Source organism: Hyla sarda, unplaced genomic scaffold (assembly GCF_029499605.1).
Source record: "Hyla sarda isolate aHylSar1 unplaced genomic scaffold, aHylSar1.hap1 scaffold_1501, whole genome shotgun sequence".
Taxonomy (NCBI): domain Eukaryota; kingdom Metazoa; phylum Chordata; class Amphibia; order Anura; family Hylidae; genus Hyla; species Hyla sarda.
In genome coordinates, this window is record NW_026608135.1 from 1 (window position 1) to 17862 (window position 17862).

Consider the following 17862-nt stretch of genomic DNA (forward strand, 5'->3'; position numbering starts at 1 on the left):
GATGCGTTTAGAGTTTTGGCAGCTTAGGTAAAATACCTCAAAAGCCCTATGTTGCATTGTGGTGAATATAATTTTACAAATCCCGTTAGCATTCCATGCCAGTACAGTGTGTAGTTTTCATTCCGAAATTTTTTGAAGATTTTTAGTCTCTATATAAAAAACATCTGTCAGAAGTGGGATTCGAACCCACGCCTCCAGAGGAGACTGCGACCTGAACGCAGCACCTTAGACCGCTCGGCCATCCTGACTTTCCTTTGTATTACACCTCCACCAATGCGAAAAAAAAAGAAGCCATGCGAGCTGTAAAACCGTTGTTTTAACACATGAAAAAACATCCCTATCGTTGGGGACATTTTACAACACTGTGCCCTATGCCACCATCTGTCAACTAGGTGTATTAGCCGAAATAGCTCAGTTGGGAGAGCGTTAGACTGAAGATCTAAAGGTCCCTGGTTCGATCCCGGGTTTCGGCAGTTTCCTTATGTCTCAAAATCAACTGAAGTAAGTTAAGTCGTTGATGCGTTTAGAGTTTTAGCAGCTTAGTTAATATACCTCATAGGCACTATTTTGCATTGTGGAGAAAATTGTTTTACATATCCCGTTAGCATTTCATGCCAGTACAGTGTTTGGTTTTCATTTTGAAAATTTTGAAGTTTTTTTTTCTTTATAAAAAGAGACATTTTTACACATGAAAAACCATTCCTATTATTGGGGACATCTTACAATGCTGTGCTCTACACAACCATCTACACAACCATCTACACAACCATCAATGCACTAAGTGTGTTAGCTGAACTAGCTCTGTTGGGAGAGCGTTTGACTAAATATCCCTGCTTTGATCCTTGGTTTCAGCAGTTTCATTTTAACTCAAAATCCACTAAAGTGAGTTAAATCGTTGATGCGTTTAGAGTTTTGGCAGCTTAGGTAAAATACCTCAAAAGCCCTATGTTGCATTGTGGTGAATATAATTTTACAAATCCCGTTAGCATTCCATGCCAGTACAGTGTGTAGTTTTCATTCTGAAATTTTTTGAAGATTTTTAGTCTCTATATAAAAAACATCTGTCAGAAGTGGGATTCAAACCCACGCCTCCAGAGGAGACTGCGACCTGAACGCAGCGCCTTAGACCGCTCGGCCATCCTGACTTTGCTTTGTATTACATCTCCACCAATGCAAAAAAGAAGCCATGCGAGCTGTAAAACCGATGTTTTAACACATGAAAAAACATCCCTATCGTTGGGGACATTTTACAACACTGTGCCCTACACCACCATCTGTCAACTAGGTGTATTAGCTGAAATAGCTCAGTTGGGAGAGCGTTAGACTGAAGATCTAAAGGTCCCTGGTTCGATCCTGGGTTTCGGCAGTTTCCTTATGTCTCAAAATCAACTGAAGTAAGTTAAGTCGTTGATGCGTTTAGAGTTTTAGCAGCTTAGTTAATATACCTCAAAGGCACTATTTTGCATTGTGGAGAAAATTGTTTTACATATCCGGTTAGCATTTCATGCCAGTACAGTGTTTGGTTTTCATTTTGAAAATTTTGAAGTTTTTTTTTCTTTATAAAAAGAGACATTTTTACACATGAAAAACCATTCCTATTATTGGGGACATCTTACAATGCTGTGCTCTACACAACCATCTACACAACCGTCAATGCACTAAGTGTGTTAGCTGAACTAGCTCTGTTGGGAGAGCGTTTGACTGCTTTGATCCTTGGTTTCAGCCGTTTCATTTTAACTCAAAATCCACTAAAGTGAGTTAAATCGTTGATGCGTTTAGAGTTTTGGCAGCTTAGGTAAAATACCTCAAAAGCCCTATGTTGCATTGTGGTGAATATAATTTTACAAATCCCGTTAGCATTCCATGCCAGTACAGTGTGTAGTTTTCATTCTGAAATTTTTTGAAGATTTTTAGTCTCTATATAAAAAACATCTGTCAGAAGTGGGATTCGAACCCACGCCTCCAGAGGAGACTGCGACCTGAACGCCGCGCCTTAGACCGCTCGGCCATCCTGACTTTGCTTTGTATTACATCTCCACCAATGCAAAAAAGAAGCCATGCGAGCTGTAAAACCGATGTTTTAACACATGAAAAAACATCCCTATCGTTGGGGACATTTTACAACACTGTGCCCTACACCACCATCTGTCAACTAGGTGTATTAGCTGAAATAGCTCAGTTGGGAGAGCGTTAGACTGAAGATCTAAAGGTCCCTGGTTCGATCCTGGGTTTCGGCAGTTTCCTTATGTCTCAAAATCAACTGAAGTAAGTTAAGTCGTTGATGCGTTTAGAGTTTTAGCAGCTTAGTTAATATACCTCAAAGGCACTATTTTGCATTGTGGAGAAAATTGTTTTACATATCCGGTTAGCATTTCATGCCAGTATAGTGTTTGGTTTTCATTTTGAAAATTTTGAAGTTTTTTTTTCTTTATAAAAAGAGACATTTTTACACATGAAAAACCATTCCTATTATTGGGGACATCTTACAATGCTGTGCTCTACACAACCATCTACACAACCGTCAATGCACTAAGTGTGTTAGCTGAACTAGCTCTGTTGGGAGAGCGTTTGACTGCTTTGATCCTTGGTTTCAGCAGTTTCATTTTAACTCAAAATCCACTAAAGTGAGTTAAATCGTTGATGCGTTTAGAGTTTTGGCAGCTTAGGTAAAATACCTCAAAAGCCCTATGTTGCATTGTGGTGAATATAATTTTACAAATCCCGTTAGCATTCCATGCCAGTACAGTGTGTAGTTTTCATTCTGAAATTTTTTGAAGATTTTTAGTCTCTATATAAAAAACATCTGTCAGAAGTGGGACTCGAACCCACGCCTCCAGAGGAGACTGCGACCTGAACGCAGCGCCTTAGACCGCTCGGCCATCCTGACTTTGCTTTGTTTTACACCTCCACCAATGCAAAAAAAAAAGAAGCCATGCGAGCTGTAAAACCGTTGTTTTAACACATGAAAAAACATCCCTATCGTTGGGGACATTTTACAACACTGTGCCCTACACCACCATCTGTCAACTAGGTGAATTAGCCGAAATAGCTCAGTTGGGAGAGCGTTAGACTGAAGATCTAAAGGTCCCTGGTTTGATGCCGGGTTTCGGCAGTTTCCTTATGTCTCAAAATCAACTGAAGTAAGTTAAGTCGTTGATGCGTTTAGAGTTTTAGCAGCTTAGTTAATATACCTCATAGGCACTATTTTGCATTGTGGAGAAAATTGTTTTACATATCCCGTTAGCATTTCATGCCAGTACAGTGTTTGGTTTTCATTTTGAAAATTTTGAAGTTTTTTTTTCTTTATAAAAAGAGACATTTTTACACATGAAAAACCATTCCTATTATTGGGGACATCTTACAATGCTGTGCTCTACACAACCATCTACACACCGTCAATGCAATAAGTGTGTTAGCTGAACTAGCTCTGTTGGGAGAGCGTTTGACTAAATATCCCTGCTTTGATCCTTGGTTTCAGCAGTTTCATTTTAACTCAAAATCCACTAAAGTGAGTTAAATCGTTGATGCGTTTAGAGTTTTGGCAGCTTAGGTAAAATACCTCAAAAGCCCTATGTTGCATTGTGGTGAATATAATTTTACAAATCCCGTTAGCATTCCATGCCAGTACAGTGTGTAGTTTTCATTCTGAAATTTTTTGAAGATTTTTAGTCTCTGTATAAAAAACATCTGTCAGAAGTGGGATTCAAACCCACGCCTCCAGAGGAGACTGCGACCTGAACGCAGCGCCTTAGACCGCTCGGCCATCCTGACTTTGCTTTGTATTACATCTCCACCAATGCAAAAAAGAAGCCATGCGAGCTGTAAAACCGTTGTTTTAACACATGAAAAAACATCCCTATCGTTCGGGACATTTTACAACACTGTGCCCTACACCACCATCTGTCAACTAGGTGTATTAGCCGAAATAGCTCAGTTGGGAGAGCGTTAGACTGAAGATCTAAAGGTCCCTGGTTCGATCCCGGGTTTAGTTGGGGACATTTTACAACACTGTGCCCTACACCACCATCTGTCAACTAGTGTTGCTCGCGAATATTCGCAATTCGAATATTATTCGCGAATATCGCATATTCGCGAATTCGCGAATTTCGCGAATATAGCGCTATATATTCGTAATTACGAATATTGTTTTTTTTTTTTTTTTTTTTTTTTTTTTTTTCTTCACAGTGATCATCCCTCTCTGCTTCCAGCTTGTGTGGTGTAAAGAAGACTGTTATACTACTTTGTGAGACTGGCGTGCGAAAATTCGCATATCTAATTTTCGCATATGCGAATTTTCGCACGTGTTAACTTTGCATATGCCAATATTCACTTATGTTAATTTTCGCATTCGCGAATTTCGCATACACGAATATTCGCATATGCGAAAATAAAACTAGGACATAACGAATATGCGAATATTCGCGAATATATGACGAATATTCGTCCATATATTCGCGAATATTCGCGAATTCGAATATGGCCTATGCCACTCAACACTACTGTCAACTAGGTGTATTAGCCGAAATAGCTCAGTTGGGAGAGCGTTAGACTGAAGATCTAAAGGTCCCTGGTTCGATCCCGGGTTTCGGCAGTTTCCTTATGTCTCAAAATCAACTGAAGTAAGTTAAGTCGTTGATGCGTTTAGAGTTTTAGCAGCTTAGTTAATATACCTCATAGGCACTATTTTGCATTGTGGAGAAAATTGTTTTACATATCCCGTTAGCATTTCATGCCAGTACAGTGTTTGGTTTTCATTTTGAAAATTTTGAAGTTTTTTTTTCTTTATAAAAAGAGACATTTTTACACATGAAAAACCATTCCTATTATTGGGGACATCTTACTATGCTGTGCTCTACACAACCATCTACACAACCATCAATGCACTAAGTGTGTTAGCTGAACTAGCTCTGTTGGGAGAGCTTTTGACTAAATATCCCTGCTTTGATCCTTGGTTTCAGCAGTTTCATTTTAACTCAAAATCCACTAAAGTGAGTTAAATCGTTGATGCGTTTAGAGTTTTGGCAGCTTAGGTAAAATACCTCAAAAGCCCTATGTTGCATTGTGGTGAATATAATTTTACAAATCCCGTTAGCATTCCATGCCAGTACAGTGTGTAGTTTTCATTCCGAAATTTTTTGAAGATTTTTAGTCTCTATATAAAAAACATCTGTCAGAAGTGGGATTCGAACCCACGCCTCCAGAGGAGACTGCGACCTGATCGCAGCGCCTTAGACCGCTCGGCCATCCTGACTTTCCTTTGTATTACACCTCCACCAATGCGAAAAAAAAAGAAGCCATGCGAGCTGTAAAACCGTTGTTTTAACACATGAAAAAACATCCCTATCGTTGGGGACATTTTACAACACTGTGCCCTACACCACCATCTGTCAACTAGGTGTATTAGCCGAAATAGCTCATTTGGGAGAGCGTTAGACTGAAGATCTAAAGGTCCCTGGTTCGATCCCGGGTTTCGGCAGTTTCTTTATGTCTCAAAATCAACTGAAGTAAGTTAAGTCGTTGATGCGTTTAGAGTTTTAGCAGCTTAGTTAATATACCTCATAGGCACTATTTTGCATTGTGGAGAAAATTGTTTTACATATCCCGTTAGCATTTCATGCCAGTACAGTGTTTGGTTTTCATTTTGAAAATTTTCAAGTTTTTTTTTCTTTATAAAAAGAGACATTTTTACACATGAAAAACCATTCCTATTATTGGGGACATCTTACAATGCTGTGCTCTACACAACCATCTACACAACCATCAATGCACTAAGTGTGTTAGCTGAACTAGCTCTGTTGGGAGAGCGTTTGACTAAATATCCCTGCTTTGATCCTTGGTTTCAGCAGTTTCATTTTAACTCAAAATCCACTAAAGTGAGTTAAATCGTTGATGCGTTTAGAGTTTTGGCAGCTTAGGTAAAATACCTCAAAAGCCCTATGTTGCATTGTGGTGAATATAATTTTACAAATCCCGTTAGCATTCCATGCCAGTACAGTGTGTAGTTTTCATTCCGAAATTTTTTGAAGATTTTTAGTCTCTATATAAAAAACATCTGTCAGAAGTGGGATTCGAACCCACGCCTCCAGAGGAGACTGCGACCTGAACGCAGCACCTTAGACCGCTCGGCCATCCTGACTTTCCTTTGTATTACACCTCCACCAATGCGAAAAAAAAAGAAGCCATGCGAGCTGTAAAACCGTTGTTTTAACACATGAAAAAACATCCCTATCGTTGGGGACATTTTACAACACTGTGCCCTACACCACCATCTGTCAACTAGGTGTATTAGCCGAAATAGCTCAGTTGGGAGAGCGTTAGACTGAAGATCTAAAGGTCCCTGGTTCAGTCCCGGGTTTCGGCAGTTTCCTTATGTCTCAAAATCAACTGAAGTAAGTTAAGTCGTTGATGCGTTTAGAGTTTTAGCAGCTTAGTTAATATTCCTCAAAGGCACTATTTTGCATTGTGGAGAAAATTGTTTTACATATCCGGTTAGCATTTCATGCCAGTACAGTGTTTGGTTTTCATTTTGAAAATTTTGAAGTTTTTTTTTCTTTATAAAAAGAGACATTTTTACACATGAAAAACCATTCCTATTATTGGGGACATCTTACTATGCTGTGCTCTACACAACCATCTACACAACCATCAATGCACTAAGTGTGTTAGCTGAACCAGCTCTGTTGGGAGAGCGTTTGACTAAATATCCCTGCTTTGATCCTTGGTTTCAGCAGTTTCATTTTAACTCAAAATCCACTAAAGTGAGTTAAATCGTTGATGCGTTTAGAGTTTGGCAGCTTAGGTTAAATACCTCAAAAGCCCTATGTTGCATTGTGGTGAATATAATTTTACAAATCCCGTTAGCATTCCATGCCAGTACAGTGTGTAGTTTTCATTCTGAAATTTTTTGAAGATTTTTAGTCTCTATATAAAAAACATCTGTCAGAAGTGGGATTCGAACCCACGCCTCCAGAGGAGACTGCGACCTGAACGCAGCGCCTTAGACCGCTCGGCCATCCTGACTTTGCTTTGTATTACATCTCCACCAATGCAAAAAAGAAGCCATGCGAGCTGTAAAACCGTTGTGTTAACACATGAAAAAACATCCCTATCGTTGGGGACATTTTACAACACTGTGTATTAGCCGAAATAGCTCAGTTGGGAGAGCGTTAGACTGAAGATCTAAAGGTCCCTGGTTCGATCCCGGGTTTCAGCAGTTTCCTTATGTCTCAAAATCAACTGAAGTAAGTTAAGTCGTTGATGCGTTTAGAGTTTTAGCAGCTTAGTTAATATACCTCATAGGCACTATTTTGCATTGTGGAGAAAATTGTTTTACATATCCCGTTAGCATTTCATGCCAGTACAGTGTTTGGTTTTCATTTTGAAAATTTTGAAGTTTTTTTTTCTTTATAAAAAGAGACATTTTTACACATGAAAAACCATTCCTATTATTGGGGACATCTTACAATGCTGTGCTCTACACAACCATCTACACAACCATCAATGCACTAAGTATGTTAGCTGAACTAGCTCTGTTGGGAGAGCGTTTGACTAAATATCCCTGCTTTGATCCTTGGTTTCAGCAGTTTCATTTTAACTCAAAATCCACTAAAGTGAGTTAAATCGTTGATGCGTTTAGAGTTTGGCAGCTTAGGTTAAATACCTCAAAAGCCCTATGTTGCATTGTGGTGAATATAATTTTACAAATCCCGTTAGCATTCCATGCCAGTACAGTGTGTAGTTTTCATTCTGAAATTTTTTGAAGATTTTTAGTCTCTATATAAAAAACATCTGTCAGAAGTGGGATTCGAACCCACGCCTCCAGAGGAGACTGCGACCTGAACGCAGCGCCTTAGACCGCTCGGCCATCCTGACTTTGCTTTGTATTACATCTCCACCAATGCAAAAAAGAAGCCATGCGAGCTGTAAAACCGTTGTTTTAACACATGAAAAAACATCCCTATCGTTCGGGACATTTTACAACACTGTGCCCTACACCACCATCTGTCAACTAGGTGTATTAGCCGAAATAGCTCAGTTGGGAGAGCGTTAGACTGAAGATCTAAAGGTCCCTGGTTCGATCCCGGGTTTCGGCAGTTTCCTTATGTCTCAAAATCAACTGAAGTAAGTTAAGTCGTTGATGCGTTTAGAGTTTTAGCAGCTTAGTTAATATACCTCAAAGGCACTATTTTGCATTGTGGAGAAAATTGTTTTACATATCCGGTTAGCATTTCATGCCAGTACAGTGTTTGGTTTTCATTTTGAAAATTTTGAAGTTTTTTTTTCTTTATAAAAAGAGACATTTTTACACATGAAAAACCATTCCTATTATTGGGGACATCTTACAATGCTGTGCTCTACACAACCATCTACACAACCGTCAATGCACTAAGTGTGTTAGCTGAACTAGCTCTGTTTGGAGAGCGTTTGACTAAATATCCCTGCTTTGATCCTTGGTTTCAGCAGTTTCATTTTAACTCAAAATCCACTAAAGTGAGTTAAATCGTTGATGCGTTTAGAGTTTTGGCAGCTTAGGTAAAATACCTCAAAAGCCCTATGTTGCATTGTGGTGAATATAATTTTACAAATCCCGTTAGCATTCCATGCCAGTACAGTGTGTAGTTTTCATTCTGAAATTTTTTGAAGATTTTTAGTCTCTATATAAAAAACATCTGTCAGAAGTGGGATTCGAACCCACGCCTCCAGAGGAGACTGCGACCTGAACGCAGCGCCTTAGACCGCTCGGCCATCCTGACTTTGCTTTGTATTACACCTCCACCAATGCAAAAAAAAAAGAAGCCATGCGAGCTGTAAAACCGTTGTTTTAACACATGAAAAAACATCCCTATCGTTGGGGACATTTTACCACACTGTGCCCTACACCACCATCTGTCAACTAGGTGTATTAGCCGAAATAGCTCAGTTGGGAGAGCGTTAGACTGAAGATCTAAAGGTCCCTGGTTTGATCCCGGGTTTCGGCAGTTTCCTTATGTCTCAAAATCAACTGAAGTAAGTTAAGTCGTTGATGCGTTTAGAGTTTTAGCAGCTTAGTTAATATACCTCATAGGCACTATTTTGCATTGTGGAGAAAATTGTTTTACATATCCCGTTAGCATTTCATGCCAGTACAGTGTTTGGTTTTCATTTTGAAAATTTTGAAGTTTTTTTTTCTTTATAAAAAGAGACATTTTTACACATGAAAAACCATTCCTATTATTGGGGACATCTTACTATGCTGTGCTCTACACAACCATCTACACAACCATCAATGCACTAAGTGTGTTAGCTGAACTAGCTCTGTTGGGAGAGCGTTTGACTAAATATCCCTGCTTTGATCCTTGGTTTCAGCAGTTTCATTTTAACTCAAAATCCACTAAAGTGAGTTAAATCGTTGATGCGTTTAGAGTTTTGGCAGCTTAGGTAAAATACCTCAAAAGCCCTATGTTGCATTGTGGTGAATATAATTTTACAAATCCCGTTAGCATTCCATGCCAGTACAGTGTGTAGTTTTCATTCCGAAATTTTTTGAAGATTTTTAGTCTCTATATAAAAAACATCTGTCAGAAGTGGGATTCGAACCCACGCCTCCAGAGGAGACTGCGACCTGATCGCAGCGCCTTAGACCGCTCGGCCATCCTGACTTTCCTTTGTATTACACCTCCACCAATGCGAAAAAAAAAGAAGCCATGCGAGCTGTAAAACCGTTGTTTTAACACATGAAAAAACATCCCTATCGTTGGGGACATTTTACAACACTGTGCCCTACACCACCATCTGTCAACTAGGTGTATTAGCCGAAATAGCTCAGTTGGGAGAGCGTTAGACTGAAGATCTAAAGGTCCCTGGTTCGATCCCGGGTTTCGGCAGTTTCCTTATGTCTCAAAATCAACTGAAGTAAGTTAAGTCGTTGATGCGTTTAGAGTTTTAGCAGCTTAGTTAATATACCTCATAGGCACTATTTTGCATTGTGGAGAAAATTGTTTTACATATCCCGTTAGCATTTCATGCCAGTACAGTGTTTGGTTTTCATTTTGAAAATTTTGAAGTTTTTTTTTCTTTATAAAAAGAGACATTTTTACACATGAAAAACCATTCCTATTATTGGGGACATCTTACAATGCTGTGCTCTACACAACCATCTACACAACCATCAATGCACTAAGTGTGTTAGCTGAACTAGCTCTGTTTGGAGAGCGTTTGACTAAATATCCCTGCTTTGATCCTTGGTTTCAGCAGTTTCATTTTAACTCAAAATCCACTAAAGTGAGTTAAATCGTTGATGCGTTTAGAGTTTTGGCAGCTTAGGTAAAATACCTCAAAAGCCCTATGTTGCATTGTGGTGAATATAATTTTACAAATCCCGTTAGCATTCCATGCCAGTACAGTGTGTAGTTTTCATTCTGAAATTTTTTGAAGATTTTTAGTCTCTATATAAAAAACATCTGTCAGAAGTGGGATTCGAACCCACGCCTCCAGAGGAGACTGCGACCTGAACGCAGCGCCTTAGACCGCTCGGCCATCCTGACTTTGCTTTCTATTACACCTCCACCAATGCAAAAAAAAAAGAAGCCATGCGAGCTGTAAAACCGTTGTTTTAACACATGAAAAAACATCCCTATCGTTGGGGACATTTTACCACACTGTGCCCTACACCACCATCTGTCAACTAGGTGTATTAGCCGAAATAGCTCAGTTGGGAGAGCGTTAGACTGAAGATCTAAAGGTCCCTGGTTTGATCCCGGGTTTCGGCAGTTTCCTTATGTCTCAAAATCAACTGAAGTAAGTTAAGTCGTTGATGCGTTTAGAGTTTTAGCAGCTTAGTTAATATACCTCATAGGCACTATTTTGCATTGTGGAGAAAATTGTTTTACATATCCCGTTAGCATTTCATGCCAGTACAGTGTTTGGTTTTCATTTTGAAAATTTTGAAGTTTTTTTTTCTTTATAAAAAGAGACATTTTTACACATGAAAAACCATTCCTATTATTGGGGACATCTTACTATGCTGTGCTCTACACAACCATCTACACAACCATCAATGCACTAAGTGTGTTAGCTGAACTAGCTCTGTTGGGAGAGCTTTTGACTAAATATCCCTGCTTTGATCCTTGGTTTCAGCAGTTTCATTTTAACTCAAAATCCACTAAAGTGAGTTAAATCGTTGATGCGTTTAGAGTTTTGGCAGCTTAGGTAAAATACCTCAAAAGCCCTATGTTGCATTGTGGTGAATATAATTTTACAAATCCCGTTAGCATTCCATGCCAGTACAGTGTGTAGTTTTCATTCCGAAATTTTTTGAAGATTTTTAGTCTCTATATAAAAAACATCTGTCAGAAGTGGGATTCGAACCCACGCCTCCAGAGGAGACTGTGACCTGATCGCAGCGCCTTAGACCGCTCGGCCATCCTGACTTTCCTTTGTATTACACCTCCACCAATGCGAAAAAAAAAGAAGCCATGCGAGCTGTAAAACCGTTGTTTTAACTCATGAAAAAACATCCCTATCGTTGGGGACATTTTACAACACTGTGCCCTACACCACCATCTGTCAACTAGGTGTATTAGCCGAAATAGCTCAGTTGGGAGAGTGTTAGACTGAAGATCTAAAGGTCCCTGGTTTGATCCCGGGTTTCGGCAGTTTCCTTATGTCTCAAAATCAACTGAAGTAAGTTAAGTCGTTGATGCGTTTAGAGTTTTAGCAGCTTAGTTAATATACCTCATAGGCACTATTTTGCATTGTGGAGAAAATTGTTTTACATATCCCGTTAGCATTTCATGCCAGTACAGTGTTTGGTTTTCATTTTGAAAATTTAGAAGTTTTTTTTTCTTTATAAAAAGAGACATTTTTACACATGAAAAACCATTCCTATTATTGGGGACATCTTACTATGCTGTGCTCTACACAACCATCTACACAACCATCAATGCACTAAGTGTGTTAGCTGAACTAGCTCTGTTGGGAGAGCGTTTGACTGCTTTGATCCTTGGTTTCAGCAGTTTCATTTTAACTCAAAATCCACTAAAGTGAGTTAAATCGTTGATGCGTTTAGAGTTTTGGCAGCTTAGGTAAAATACCTCAAAAGCCCTATGTTGCATTGTGGTGAATATAATTTTACAAATCCCGTTAGCATTCCATGCCAGTACAGTGTGTAGTTTTCATTCTGAAATTTTTTGAAGATTTTTAGTCTCTATATAAAAAACATCTGTCAGAAGTAGAATTCGAACCCACGCCTCCAGAGGAGACTGCGACCTGAACGCAGCGCCTTAGACCGCTCGGCCATCCTGACTTTGCTTTGTATTACATCTCCACCAATGCAAAAAAGAAGCCATGCGAGCTGTAAAACCGTTGTTTTAACACATGAAAAAACATCCCTATCGTTCGGGACATTTTACAACACTGTGCCCTACACCACCATCTGTCAACTAGTGTTGCTCGCGAATATTCGCAATTCGAATATTATTCGCGAATATCGCATATTCGCGAATTCGCGAATTTCGCGAATATAGCGCTATATATTCGTAATTACGAATATTGTTTTTTTTTTTTTTTTTTTTTTTTTTTTTTTCTTCACAGTGATCATCCCTCTCTGCTTCCAGCTTGTGTGGTGTAAAGAAGACTGTAATACTACTATGTGAGACTGGCGTGCGAAAATTTGCATATCTAATTTTCGCATATGCGAATTTTCGCACGTGTTAACTTTGCATATGCCAATATTCACTTATGTTAATTTTCGCATTCGCGAATTTCGCATACACGAATATTCGCATATGCGAAAATAAAACTAGGACATAACGAATATGCGAATATTCGCGAATATATGACGAATATTCGTCCATATATTCGCGAATATTCGCGAATTCGAATATGGCCTATGCCGCTCAACACTACTGTCAACTAGGTGGATTAGCCGAAATAGCTCAGTTGGGAGAGCGTTAGACTGAAGATCTAAAGGTCCCTGGTTCGATCCTGGGTTTCGGCAGTTTCCTTATGTCTCAAAATCAACTGAAGTAAGTTAAGTCGTTGATGCGTTTAGAGTTTTAGCAGCTTAGTTAATATACCTCATAGGCACTATTTTGCATTGTGGAGAAAATTGTTTTACATATCCCGTTAGCATTTCATGCCAGTACAGTGTTTGGTTTTCATTTTGAAAATTTTGAAGTTTTTTTTTCTTTATAAAAAGAGACATTTTTACACATGAAAAACCATTCCTATTATTGGGGACATCTTACAATGCTGTGCTCTACACAACCATCTACACAACCATCAATGCACTAAGTGTGTTAGCTGAACTAGCTCTGTTTGGAGAGCGTTTGACTAAATATCCCTGCTTTGATCCTTGGTTTCAGCAGTTTCATTTTAACTCAAAATCCACTAAAGTGAGTTAAATCGTTGATGCGTTTAGAGTTTTGGCAGCTTAGGTAAAATACCTCAAAAGCCCTATGTTGCATTGTGGTGAATATAATTTTACAAATCCTGTTAGCATTCCATGCCAGTACAGTGTGTAGTTTTCATTCTGAAATTTTTTGAAGATTTTTAGTCTCTATATAAAAAACATCTGTCAGAAGTGGGATTCGAACCCACGCCTCCAGAGGAGACTGCGACCTGAACGCAGCGCCTTAGACCGCTCGGCCATCCTGACTTTGCTTTGTATTACACCTCCACCAATGCAAAAAAAAAAGAAGCCATGCGAGCTGTAAAACCGTTGTTTTAACACATGAAAAAACATCCCTATCGTTGGGGACATTTTACCACACTGTGCCCTACACCACCATCTGTCAACTAGGTGTATTAGCCGAAATAGCTCAGTTGGGAGAGCGTTAGACTGAAGATCTAAAGGTCCCTGGTTCGATCCCGGGTTTCGGCAGTTTCCTTATGTCTCAAAATCAACTGAAGTAAGTTAAGTCGTTGATGCGTTTAGAGTTTTAGCAGCTTAGTTAATATACCTCAAAGGCACTATTTTGCATTGTGGAGAAAATTGTTTTACATATCCGGTTAGCATTTCATGCCAGTACAGTGTTTGGTTTTCATTTTGAAAATTTTGAAGTTTTTTTTTCTTTATAAAAAGAGACATTTTTACACATGAAAAACCATTCCTATTATTGGGGACATCTTACAATGCTGTGCTCTACACAACCATCTACACAACCGTCAATGCACTAAGTGTGTTAGCTGAACTAGCTCTGTTTGGAGAGCGTTTGACTAAATATCCCTGCTTTGATCCTTGGTTTCAGCAGTTTCATTTTAACTCAAAATCCACTAAAGTGAGTTAAATCGTTGATGCGTTTAGAGTTTTGGCAGCTTAGGTAAAATACCTCAAAAGCCCTATGTTGCATTGTGGTGAATATAATTTTACAAATCCCGTTAGCATTCCATGCCAGTACAGTGTGTAGTTTTCATTCTGAAATTTTTTGAAGATTTTTAGTCTCTATATAAAAAACATCTGTCAGAAGTGGGATTCGAACCCACGCCTCCAGAGGAGACTGCGACCTGAACGCAGCGCCTTAGACCGCTCGGCCATCCTGACTTTGCTTTGTATTACACCTCCACCAATGCAAAAAAAAAAGAAGCCATGCGAGCTGTAAAACCGTTGTTTTAACACATGAAAAAACATCCCTATCGTTGGGGACATTTTACCACACTGTGCCCTACACCACCATCTGGCAACTAGGTGTATTAGCCGAAATAGCTCAGTTGGGAGAGCGTTAGACTGAAGATCTAAAGGTCCCTGGTTTGATCCCGGGTTTCGGCAGTTTCCTTATGTCTCAAAATCAACTGAAGTAAGTTAAGTCGTTGATGCGTTTAGAGTTTTAGCAGCTTAGTTAATATACCTCATAGGCACTATTTTGCATTGTGGAGAAAATTGTTTTACATATCCCGTTAGCATTTCATGCCAGTACAGTGTTTGGTTTTCATTTTGAAAATTTTGAAGTTTTTTTTTCTTTATAAAAAGAGACATTTTTACACATGAAAAACCATTCCTATTATTGGGGACATCTTACTATGCTGTGCTCTACACAACCATCTACACAACCATCAATGCACTAAGTGTGTTAGCTGAACTAGCTCTGTTGGGAGAGCGTTTGACTGCTTTGATCCTTGGTTTCAGCAGTTTCATTTTAACTCAAAATCCACTAAAGTGAGTTAAATCGTTGATGCGTTTAGAGTTTTGGCAGCTTAGGTAAAATACCTCAAAAGCCCTATGTTGCATTGTGGTGAATATAATTTTACAAATCCCGTTAGCATTCCATGCCAGTACAGTGTGTAGTTTTCATTCTGAAATTTTTTGAAGATTTTTAGTCTCTATATAAAAAACATCTGTCAGAAGTAGAATTCGAACCCACGCCTCCAGAGGAGACTGCGACCTGAACGCAGCGCCTTAGACCGCTCGGCCATCCTGACTTTGCTTTGTATTACATCTCCACCAATGCAAAAAAGAAGCCATGCGAGCTGTAAAACCGTTGTTTTAACACATGAAAAAACATCCCTATCGTTCGGGACATTTTACAACACTGTGCCCTACACCACCATCTGTCAACTAGTGTTGCTCGCGAATATTCGCAATTCGAATATTATTCGCGAATATCGCATATTCGCGAATTCGCGAATTTCGCGAATATAGCGCTATATATTCGTAATTACGAATATTGTTTTTTTTTTTTTTTTTTTTTTTTTTTTTTCTTCACAGTGATCATCCCTCTCTGCTTCCAGCTTGTGTGGTGTAAAGAAGACTGTAATACTACTATGTGAGACTGGCGTGCGAAAATTTGCATATCTAATTTTCGCATATGCGAATTTTCGCACGTGTTAACTTTGCATATGCCAATATTCACTTATGTTAATTTTCGCATTCGCGAATTTCGCATACACGAATATTCGCATATGCGAAAATAAAACTAGGACATAACGAATATGCGAATATTCGCGAATATATGACGAATATTCGTCCATATATTCGCGAATATTCGCGAATTCGAATATGGCCTATGCCGCTCAACACTACTGTCAACTAGGTGGATTAGCCGAAATAGCTCAGTTGGGAGAGCGTTAGACTGAAGATCTAAAGGTCCCTGGTTCGATCCTGGGTTTCGGCAGTTTCCTTATGTCTCAAAATCAACTGAAGTAAGTTAAGTCGTTGATGCGTTTAGAGTTTTAGCAGCTTAGTTAATATACCTCATAGGCACTATTTTGCATTGTGGAGAAAATTGTTTTACATATCCCGTTAGCATTTCATGCCAGTACAGTGTTTGGTTTTCATTTTGAAAATTTTGAAGTTTTTTTTTCTTTATAAAAAGAGACATTTTTACACATGAAAAACCATTCCTATTATTGGGGACATCTTACAATGCTGTGCTCTACACAACCATCTACACAACCATCAATGCACTAAGTGTGTTAGCTGAACTAGCTCTGTTTGGAGAGCGTTTGACTAAATATCCCTGCTTTGATCCTTGGTTTCAGCAGTTTCATTTTAACTCAAAATCCACTAAAGTGAGTTAAATCGTTGATGCGTTTAGAGTTTTGGCAGCTTAGGTAAAATACCTCAAAAGCCCTATGTTGCATTGTGGTGAATATAATTTTACAAATCCTGTTAGCATTCCATGCCAGTACAGTGTGTAGTTTTCATTCTGAAATTTTTTGAAGATTTTTAGTCTCTATATAAAAAACATCTGTCAGAAGTGGGATTCGAACCCACGCCTCCAGAGGAGACTGCGACCTGAACGCAGCGCCTTAGACCGCTCGGCCATCCTGACTTTGCTTTGTATTACACCTCCACCAATGCAAAAAAAAAAGAAGCCATGCGAGCTGTAAAACCGTTGTTTTAACACATGAAAAAACATCCCTATCGTTGGGGACATTTTACCACACTGTGCCCTACACCACCATCTGTCAACTAGGTGTATTAGCCGAAATAGCTCAGTTGGGAGAGCGTTAGACTGAAGATCTAAAGGTCCCTGGTTCGATCCCGGGTTTCGGCAGTTTCCTTATGTCTCAAAATCAACTGAAGTAAGTTAAGTCGTTGATGCGTTTAGAGTTTTAGCAGCTTAGTTAATATACCTCAAAGGCACTATTTTGCATTGTGGAGAAAATTGTTTTACATATCCGGTTAGCATTTCATGCCAGTACAGTGTTTGGTTTTCATTTTGAAAATTTTGAAGTTTTTTTTTCTTTATAAAAAGAGACATTTTTACACATGAAAAACCATTCCTATTATTGGGGACATCTTACAATGCTGTGCTCTACACAACCATCTACACAACCGTCAATGCACTAAGTGTGTTAGCTGAACTAGCTCTGTTTGGAGAGCGTTTGACTAAATATCCCTGCTTTGATCCTTGGTTTCAGCAGTTTCATTTTAACTCAAAATCCACTAAAGTGAGTTAAATCGTTGATGCGTTTAGAGTTTTGGCAGCTTAGGTAAAATACCTCAAAAGCCCTATGTTGCATTGTGGTGAATATAATTTTACAAATCCCGTTAGCATTCCATGCCAGTACAGTGTGTAGTTTTCATTCTGAAATTTTTTGAAGATTTTTAGTCTCTATATAAAAAACATCTGTCAGAAGTGGGATTCGAACCCACGCCTCCAGAGGAGACTGCGACCTGAACGCAGCGCCTTAGACCGCTCGGCCATCCTGACTTTGCTTTGTATTACACCTCCACCAATGCAAAAAAAAAAGAAGCCATGCGAGCTGTAAAACCGTTGTTTTAACACATGAAAAAACATCCCTATCGTTGGGGACATTTTACCACACTGTGCCCTACACCACCATCTGGCAACTAGGTGTATTAGCCGAAATAGCTCAGTTGGGAGAGCGTTAGACTGAAGATCTAAAGGTCCCTGGTTTGATCCCGGGTTTCGGCAGTTT

At 39.1% G+C, this 17862-nt stretch overlaps 31 non-coding genes across 31 annotated transcripts; 15 read left to right on the forward strand and 16 right to left on the reverse strand.

Annotated features, from left to right (window-relative positions):
* Positions 1–165: 165 nt before the first annotated feature.
* On the reverse strand, positions 166–248 carry TRNAL-CAG (transfer RNA leucine (anticodon CAG)). The gene has a single exon. It is a non-coding gene; the product is annotated as a tRNA-Leu (tRNA).
* A 152-nt stretch (positions 249–400) lies between these two features.
* TRNAF-GAA (transfer RNA phenylalanine (anticodon GAA)) lies at positions 401–473 on the forward strand. Its single transcript has one exon. It is a non-coding gene; the product is annotated as a tRNA-Phe (tRNA).
* A 589-nt stretch (positions 474–1062) lies between these two features.
* TRNAL-CAG (transfer RNA leucine (anticodon CAG)) lies at positions 1063–1145 on the reverse strand. The gene has a single exon. It is a non-coding gene; the product is annotated as a tRNA-Leu (tRNA).
* A 788-nt stretch (positions 1146–1933) lies between these two features.
* On the reverse strand, positions 1934–2016 carry TRNAL-CAG (transfer RNA leucine (anticodon CAG)). The gene has a single exon. It is a non-coding gene; the product is annotated as a tRNA-Leu (tRNA).
* Positions 2017–2804: 788 nt separating this feature from the next.
* On the reverse strand, positions 2805–2887 carry TRNAL-CAG (transfer RNA leucine (anticodon CAG)). Its single transcript has one exon. It is a non-coding gene; the product is annotated as a tRNA-Leu (tRNA).
* Positions 2888–3688: 801 nt separating this feature from the next.
* TRNAL-CAG (transfer RNA leucine (anticodon CAG)) lies at positions 3689–3771 on the reverse strand. The gene has a single exon. It is a non-coding gene; the product is annotated as a tRNA-Leu (tRNA).
* A 747-nt stretch (positions 3772–4518) lies between these two features.
* On the forward strand, positions 4519–4591 carry TRNAF-GAA (transfer RNA phenylalanine (anticodon GAA)). The gene has a single exon. It is a non-coding gene; the product is annotated as a tRNA-Phe (tRNA).
* Positions 4592–5168: 577 nt separating this feature from the next.
* TRNAL-CAG (transfer RNA leucine (anticodon CAG)) lies at positions 5169–5251 on the reverse strand. The gene has a single exon. It is a non-coding gene; the product is annotated as a tRNA-Leu (tRNA).
* Positions 5252–5403: 152 nt separating this feature from the next.
* TRNAF-GAA (transfer RNA phenylalanine (anticodon GAA)) lies at positions 5404–5476 on the forward strand. The gene has a single exon. It is a non-coding gene; the product is annotated as a tRNA-Phe (tRNA).
* Positions 5477–6053: 577 nt separating this feature from the next.
* Positions 6054–6136, reverse strand: TRNAL-CAG (transfer RNA leucine (anticodon CAG)). The gene has a single exon. It is a non-coding gene; the product is annotated as a tRNA-Leu (tRNA).
* An 801-nt stretch (positions 6137–6937) lies between these two features.
* TRNAL-CAG (transfer RNA leucine (anticodon CAG)) lies at positions 6938–7020 on the reverse strand. The gene has a single exon. It is a non-coding gene; the product is annotated as a tRNA-Leu (tRNA).
* Positions 7021–7140: 120 nt separating this feature from the next.
* On the forward strand, positions 7141–7213 carry TRNAF-GAA (transfer RNA phenylalanine (anticodon GAA)). The gene has a single exon. It is a non-coding gene; the product is annotated as a tRNA-Phe (tRNA).
* A 576-nt stretch (positions 7214–7789) lies between these two features.
* On the reverse strand, positions 7790–7872 carry TRNAL-CAG (transfer RNA leucine (anticodon CAG)). Its single transcript has one exon. It is a non-coding gene; the product is annotated as a tRNA-Leu (tRNA).
* A 148-nt stretch (positions 7873–8020) lies between these two features.
* Positions 8021–8093, forward strand: TRNAF-GAA (transfer RNA phenylalanine (anticodon GAA)). Its single transcript has one exon. It is a non-coding gene; the product is annotated as a tRNA-Phe (tRNA).
* Positions 8094–8670: 577 nt separating this feature from the next.
* On the reverse strand, positions 8671–8753 carry TRNAL-CAG (transfer RNA leucine (anticodon CAG)). The gene has a single exon. It is a non-coding gene; the product is annotated as a tRNA-Leu (tRNA).
* A 152-nt stretch (positions 8754–8905) lies between these two features.
* TRNAF-GAA (transfer RNA phenylalanine (anticodon GAA)) lies at positions 8906–8978 on the forward strand. The gene has a single exon. It is a non-coding gene; the product is annotated as a tRNA-Phe (tRNA).
* Positions 8979–9555: 577 nt separating this feature from the next.
* On the reverse strand, positions 9556–9638 carry TRNAL-CAG (transfer RNA leucine (anticodon CAG)). The gene has a single exon. It is a non-coding gene; the product is annotated as a tRNA-Leu (tRNA).
* A 152-nt stretch (positions 9639–9790) lies between these two features.
* Positions 9791–9863, forward strand: TRNAF-GAA (transfer RNA phenylalanine (anticodon GAA)). The gene has a single exon. It is a non-coding gene; the product is annotated as a tRNA-Phe (tRNA).
* Positions 9864–10440: 577 nt separating this feature from the next.
* On the reverse strand, positions 10441–10523 carry TRNAL-CAG (transfer RNA leucine (anticodon CAG)). Its single transcript has one exon. It is a non-coding gene; the product is annotated as a tRNA-Leu (tRNA).
* A 152-nt stretch (positions 10524–10675) lies between these two features.
* Positions 10676–10748, forward strand: TRNAF-GAA (transfer RNA phenylalanine (anticodon GAA)). Its single transcript has one exon. It is a non-coding gene; the product is annotated as a tRNA-Phe (tRNA).
* Positions 10749–11560: 812 nt separating this feature from the next.
* On the forward strand, positions 11561–11633 carry TRNAF-GAA (transfer RNA phenylalanine (anticodon GAA)). Its single transcript has one exon. It is a non-coding gene; the product is annotated as a tRNA-Phe (tRNA).
* A 1270-nt stretch (positions 11634–12903) lies between these two features.
* On the forward strand, positions 12904–12976 carry TRNAF-GAA (transfer RNA phenylalanine (anticodon GAA)). The gene has a single exon. It is a non-coding gene; the product is annotated as a tRNA-Phe (tRNA).
* Positions 12977–13553: 577 nt separating this feature from the next.
* Positions 13554–13636, reverse strand: TRNAL-CAG (transfer RNA leucine (anticodon CAG)). The gene has a single exon. It is a non-coding gene; the product is annotated as a tRNA-Leu (tRNA).
* A 152-nt stretch (positions 13637–13788) lies between these two features.
* TRNAF-GAA (transfer RNA phenylalanine (anticodon GAA)) lies at positions 13789–13861 on the forward strand. The gene has a single exon. It is a non-coding gene; the product is annotated as a tRNA-Phe (tRNA).
* A 577-nt stretch (positions 13862–14438) lies between these two features.
* On the reverse strand, positions 14439–14521 carry TRNAL-CAG (transfer RNA leucine (anticodon CAG)). The gene has a single exon. It is a non-coding gene; the product is annotated as a tRNA-Leu (tRNA).
* Positions 14522–14673: 152 nt separating this feature from the next.
* Positions 14674–14746, forward strand: TRNAF-GAA (transfer RNA phenylalanine (anticodon GAA)). The gene has a single exon. It is a non-coding gene; the product is annotated as a tRNA-Phe (tRNA).
* Positions 14747–16015: 1269 nt separating this feature from the next.
* TRNAF-GAA (transfer RNA phenylalanine (anticodon GAA)) lies at positions 16016–16088 on the forward strand. Its single transcript has one exon. It is a non-coding gene; the product is annotated as a tRNA-Phe (tRNA).
* Positions 16089–16665: 577 nt separating this feature from the next.
* TRNAL-CAG (transfer RNA leucine (anticodon CAG)) lies at positions 16666–16748 on the reverse strand. The gene has a single exon. It is a non-coding gene; the product is annotated as a tRNA-Leu (tRNA).
* Positions 16749–16900: 152 nt separating this feature from the next.
* TRNAF-GAA (transfer RNA phenylalanine (anticodon GAA)) lies at positions 16901–16973 on the forward strand. Its single transcript has one exon. It is a non-coding gene; the product is annotated as a tRNA-Phe (tRNA).
* Positions 16974–17550: 577 nt separating this feature from the next.
* TRNAL-CAG (transfer RNA leucine (anticodon CAG)) lies at positions 17551–17633 on the reverse strand. The gene has a single exon. It is a non-coding gene; the product is annotated as a tRNA-Leu (tRNA).
* Positions 17634–17785: 152 nt separating this feature from the next.
* TRNAF-GAA (transfer RNA phenylalanine (anticodon GAA)) lies at positions 17786–17858 on the forward strand. Its single transcript has one exon. It is a non-coding gene; the product is annotated as a tRNA-Phe (tRNA).
* Positions 17859–17862: the final 4 nt, after the last annotated feature.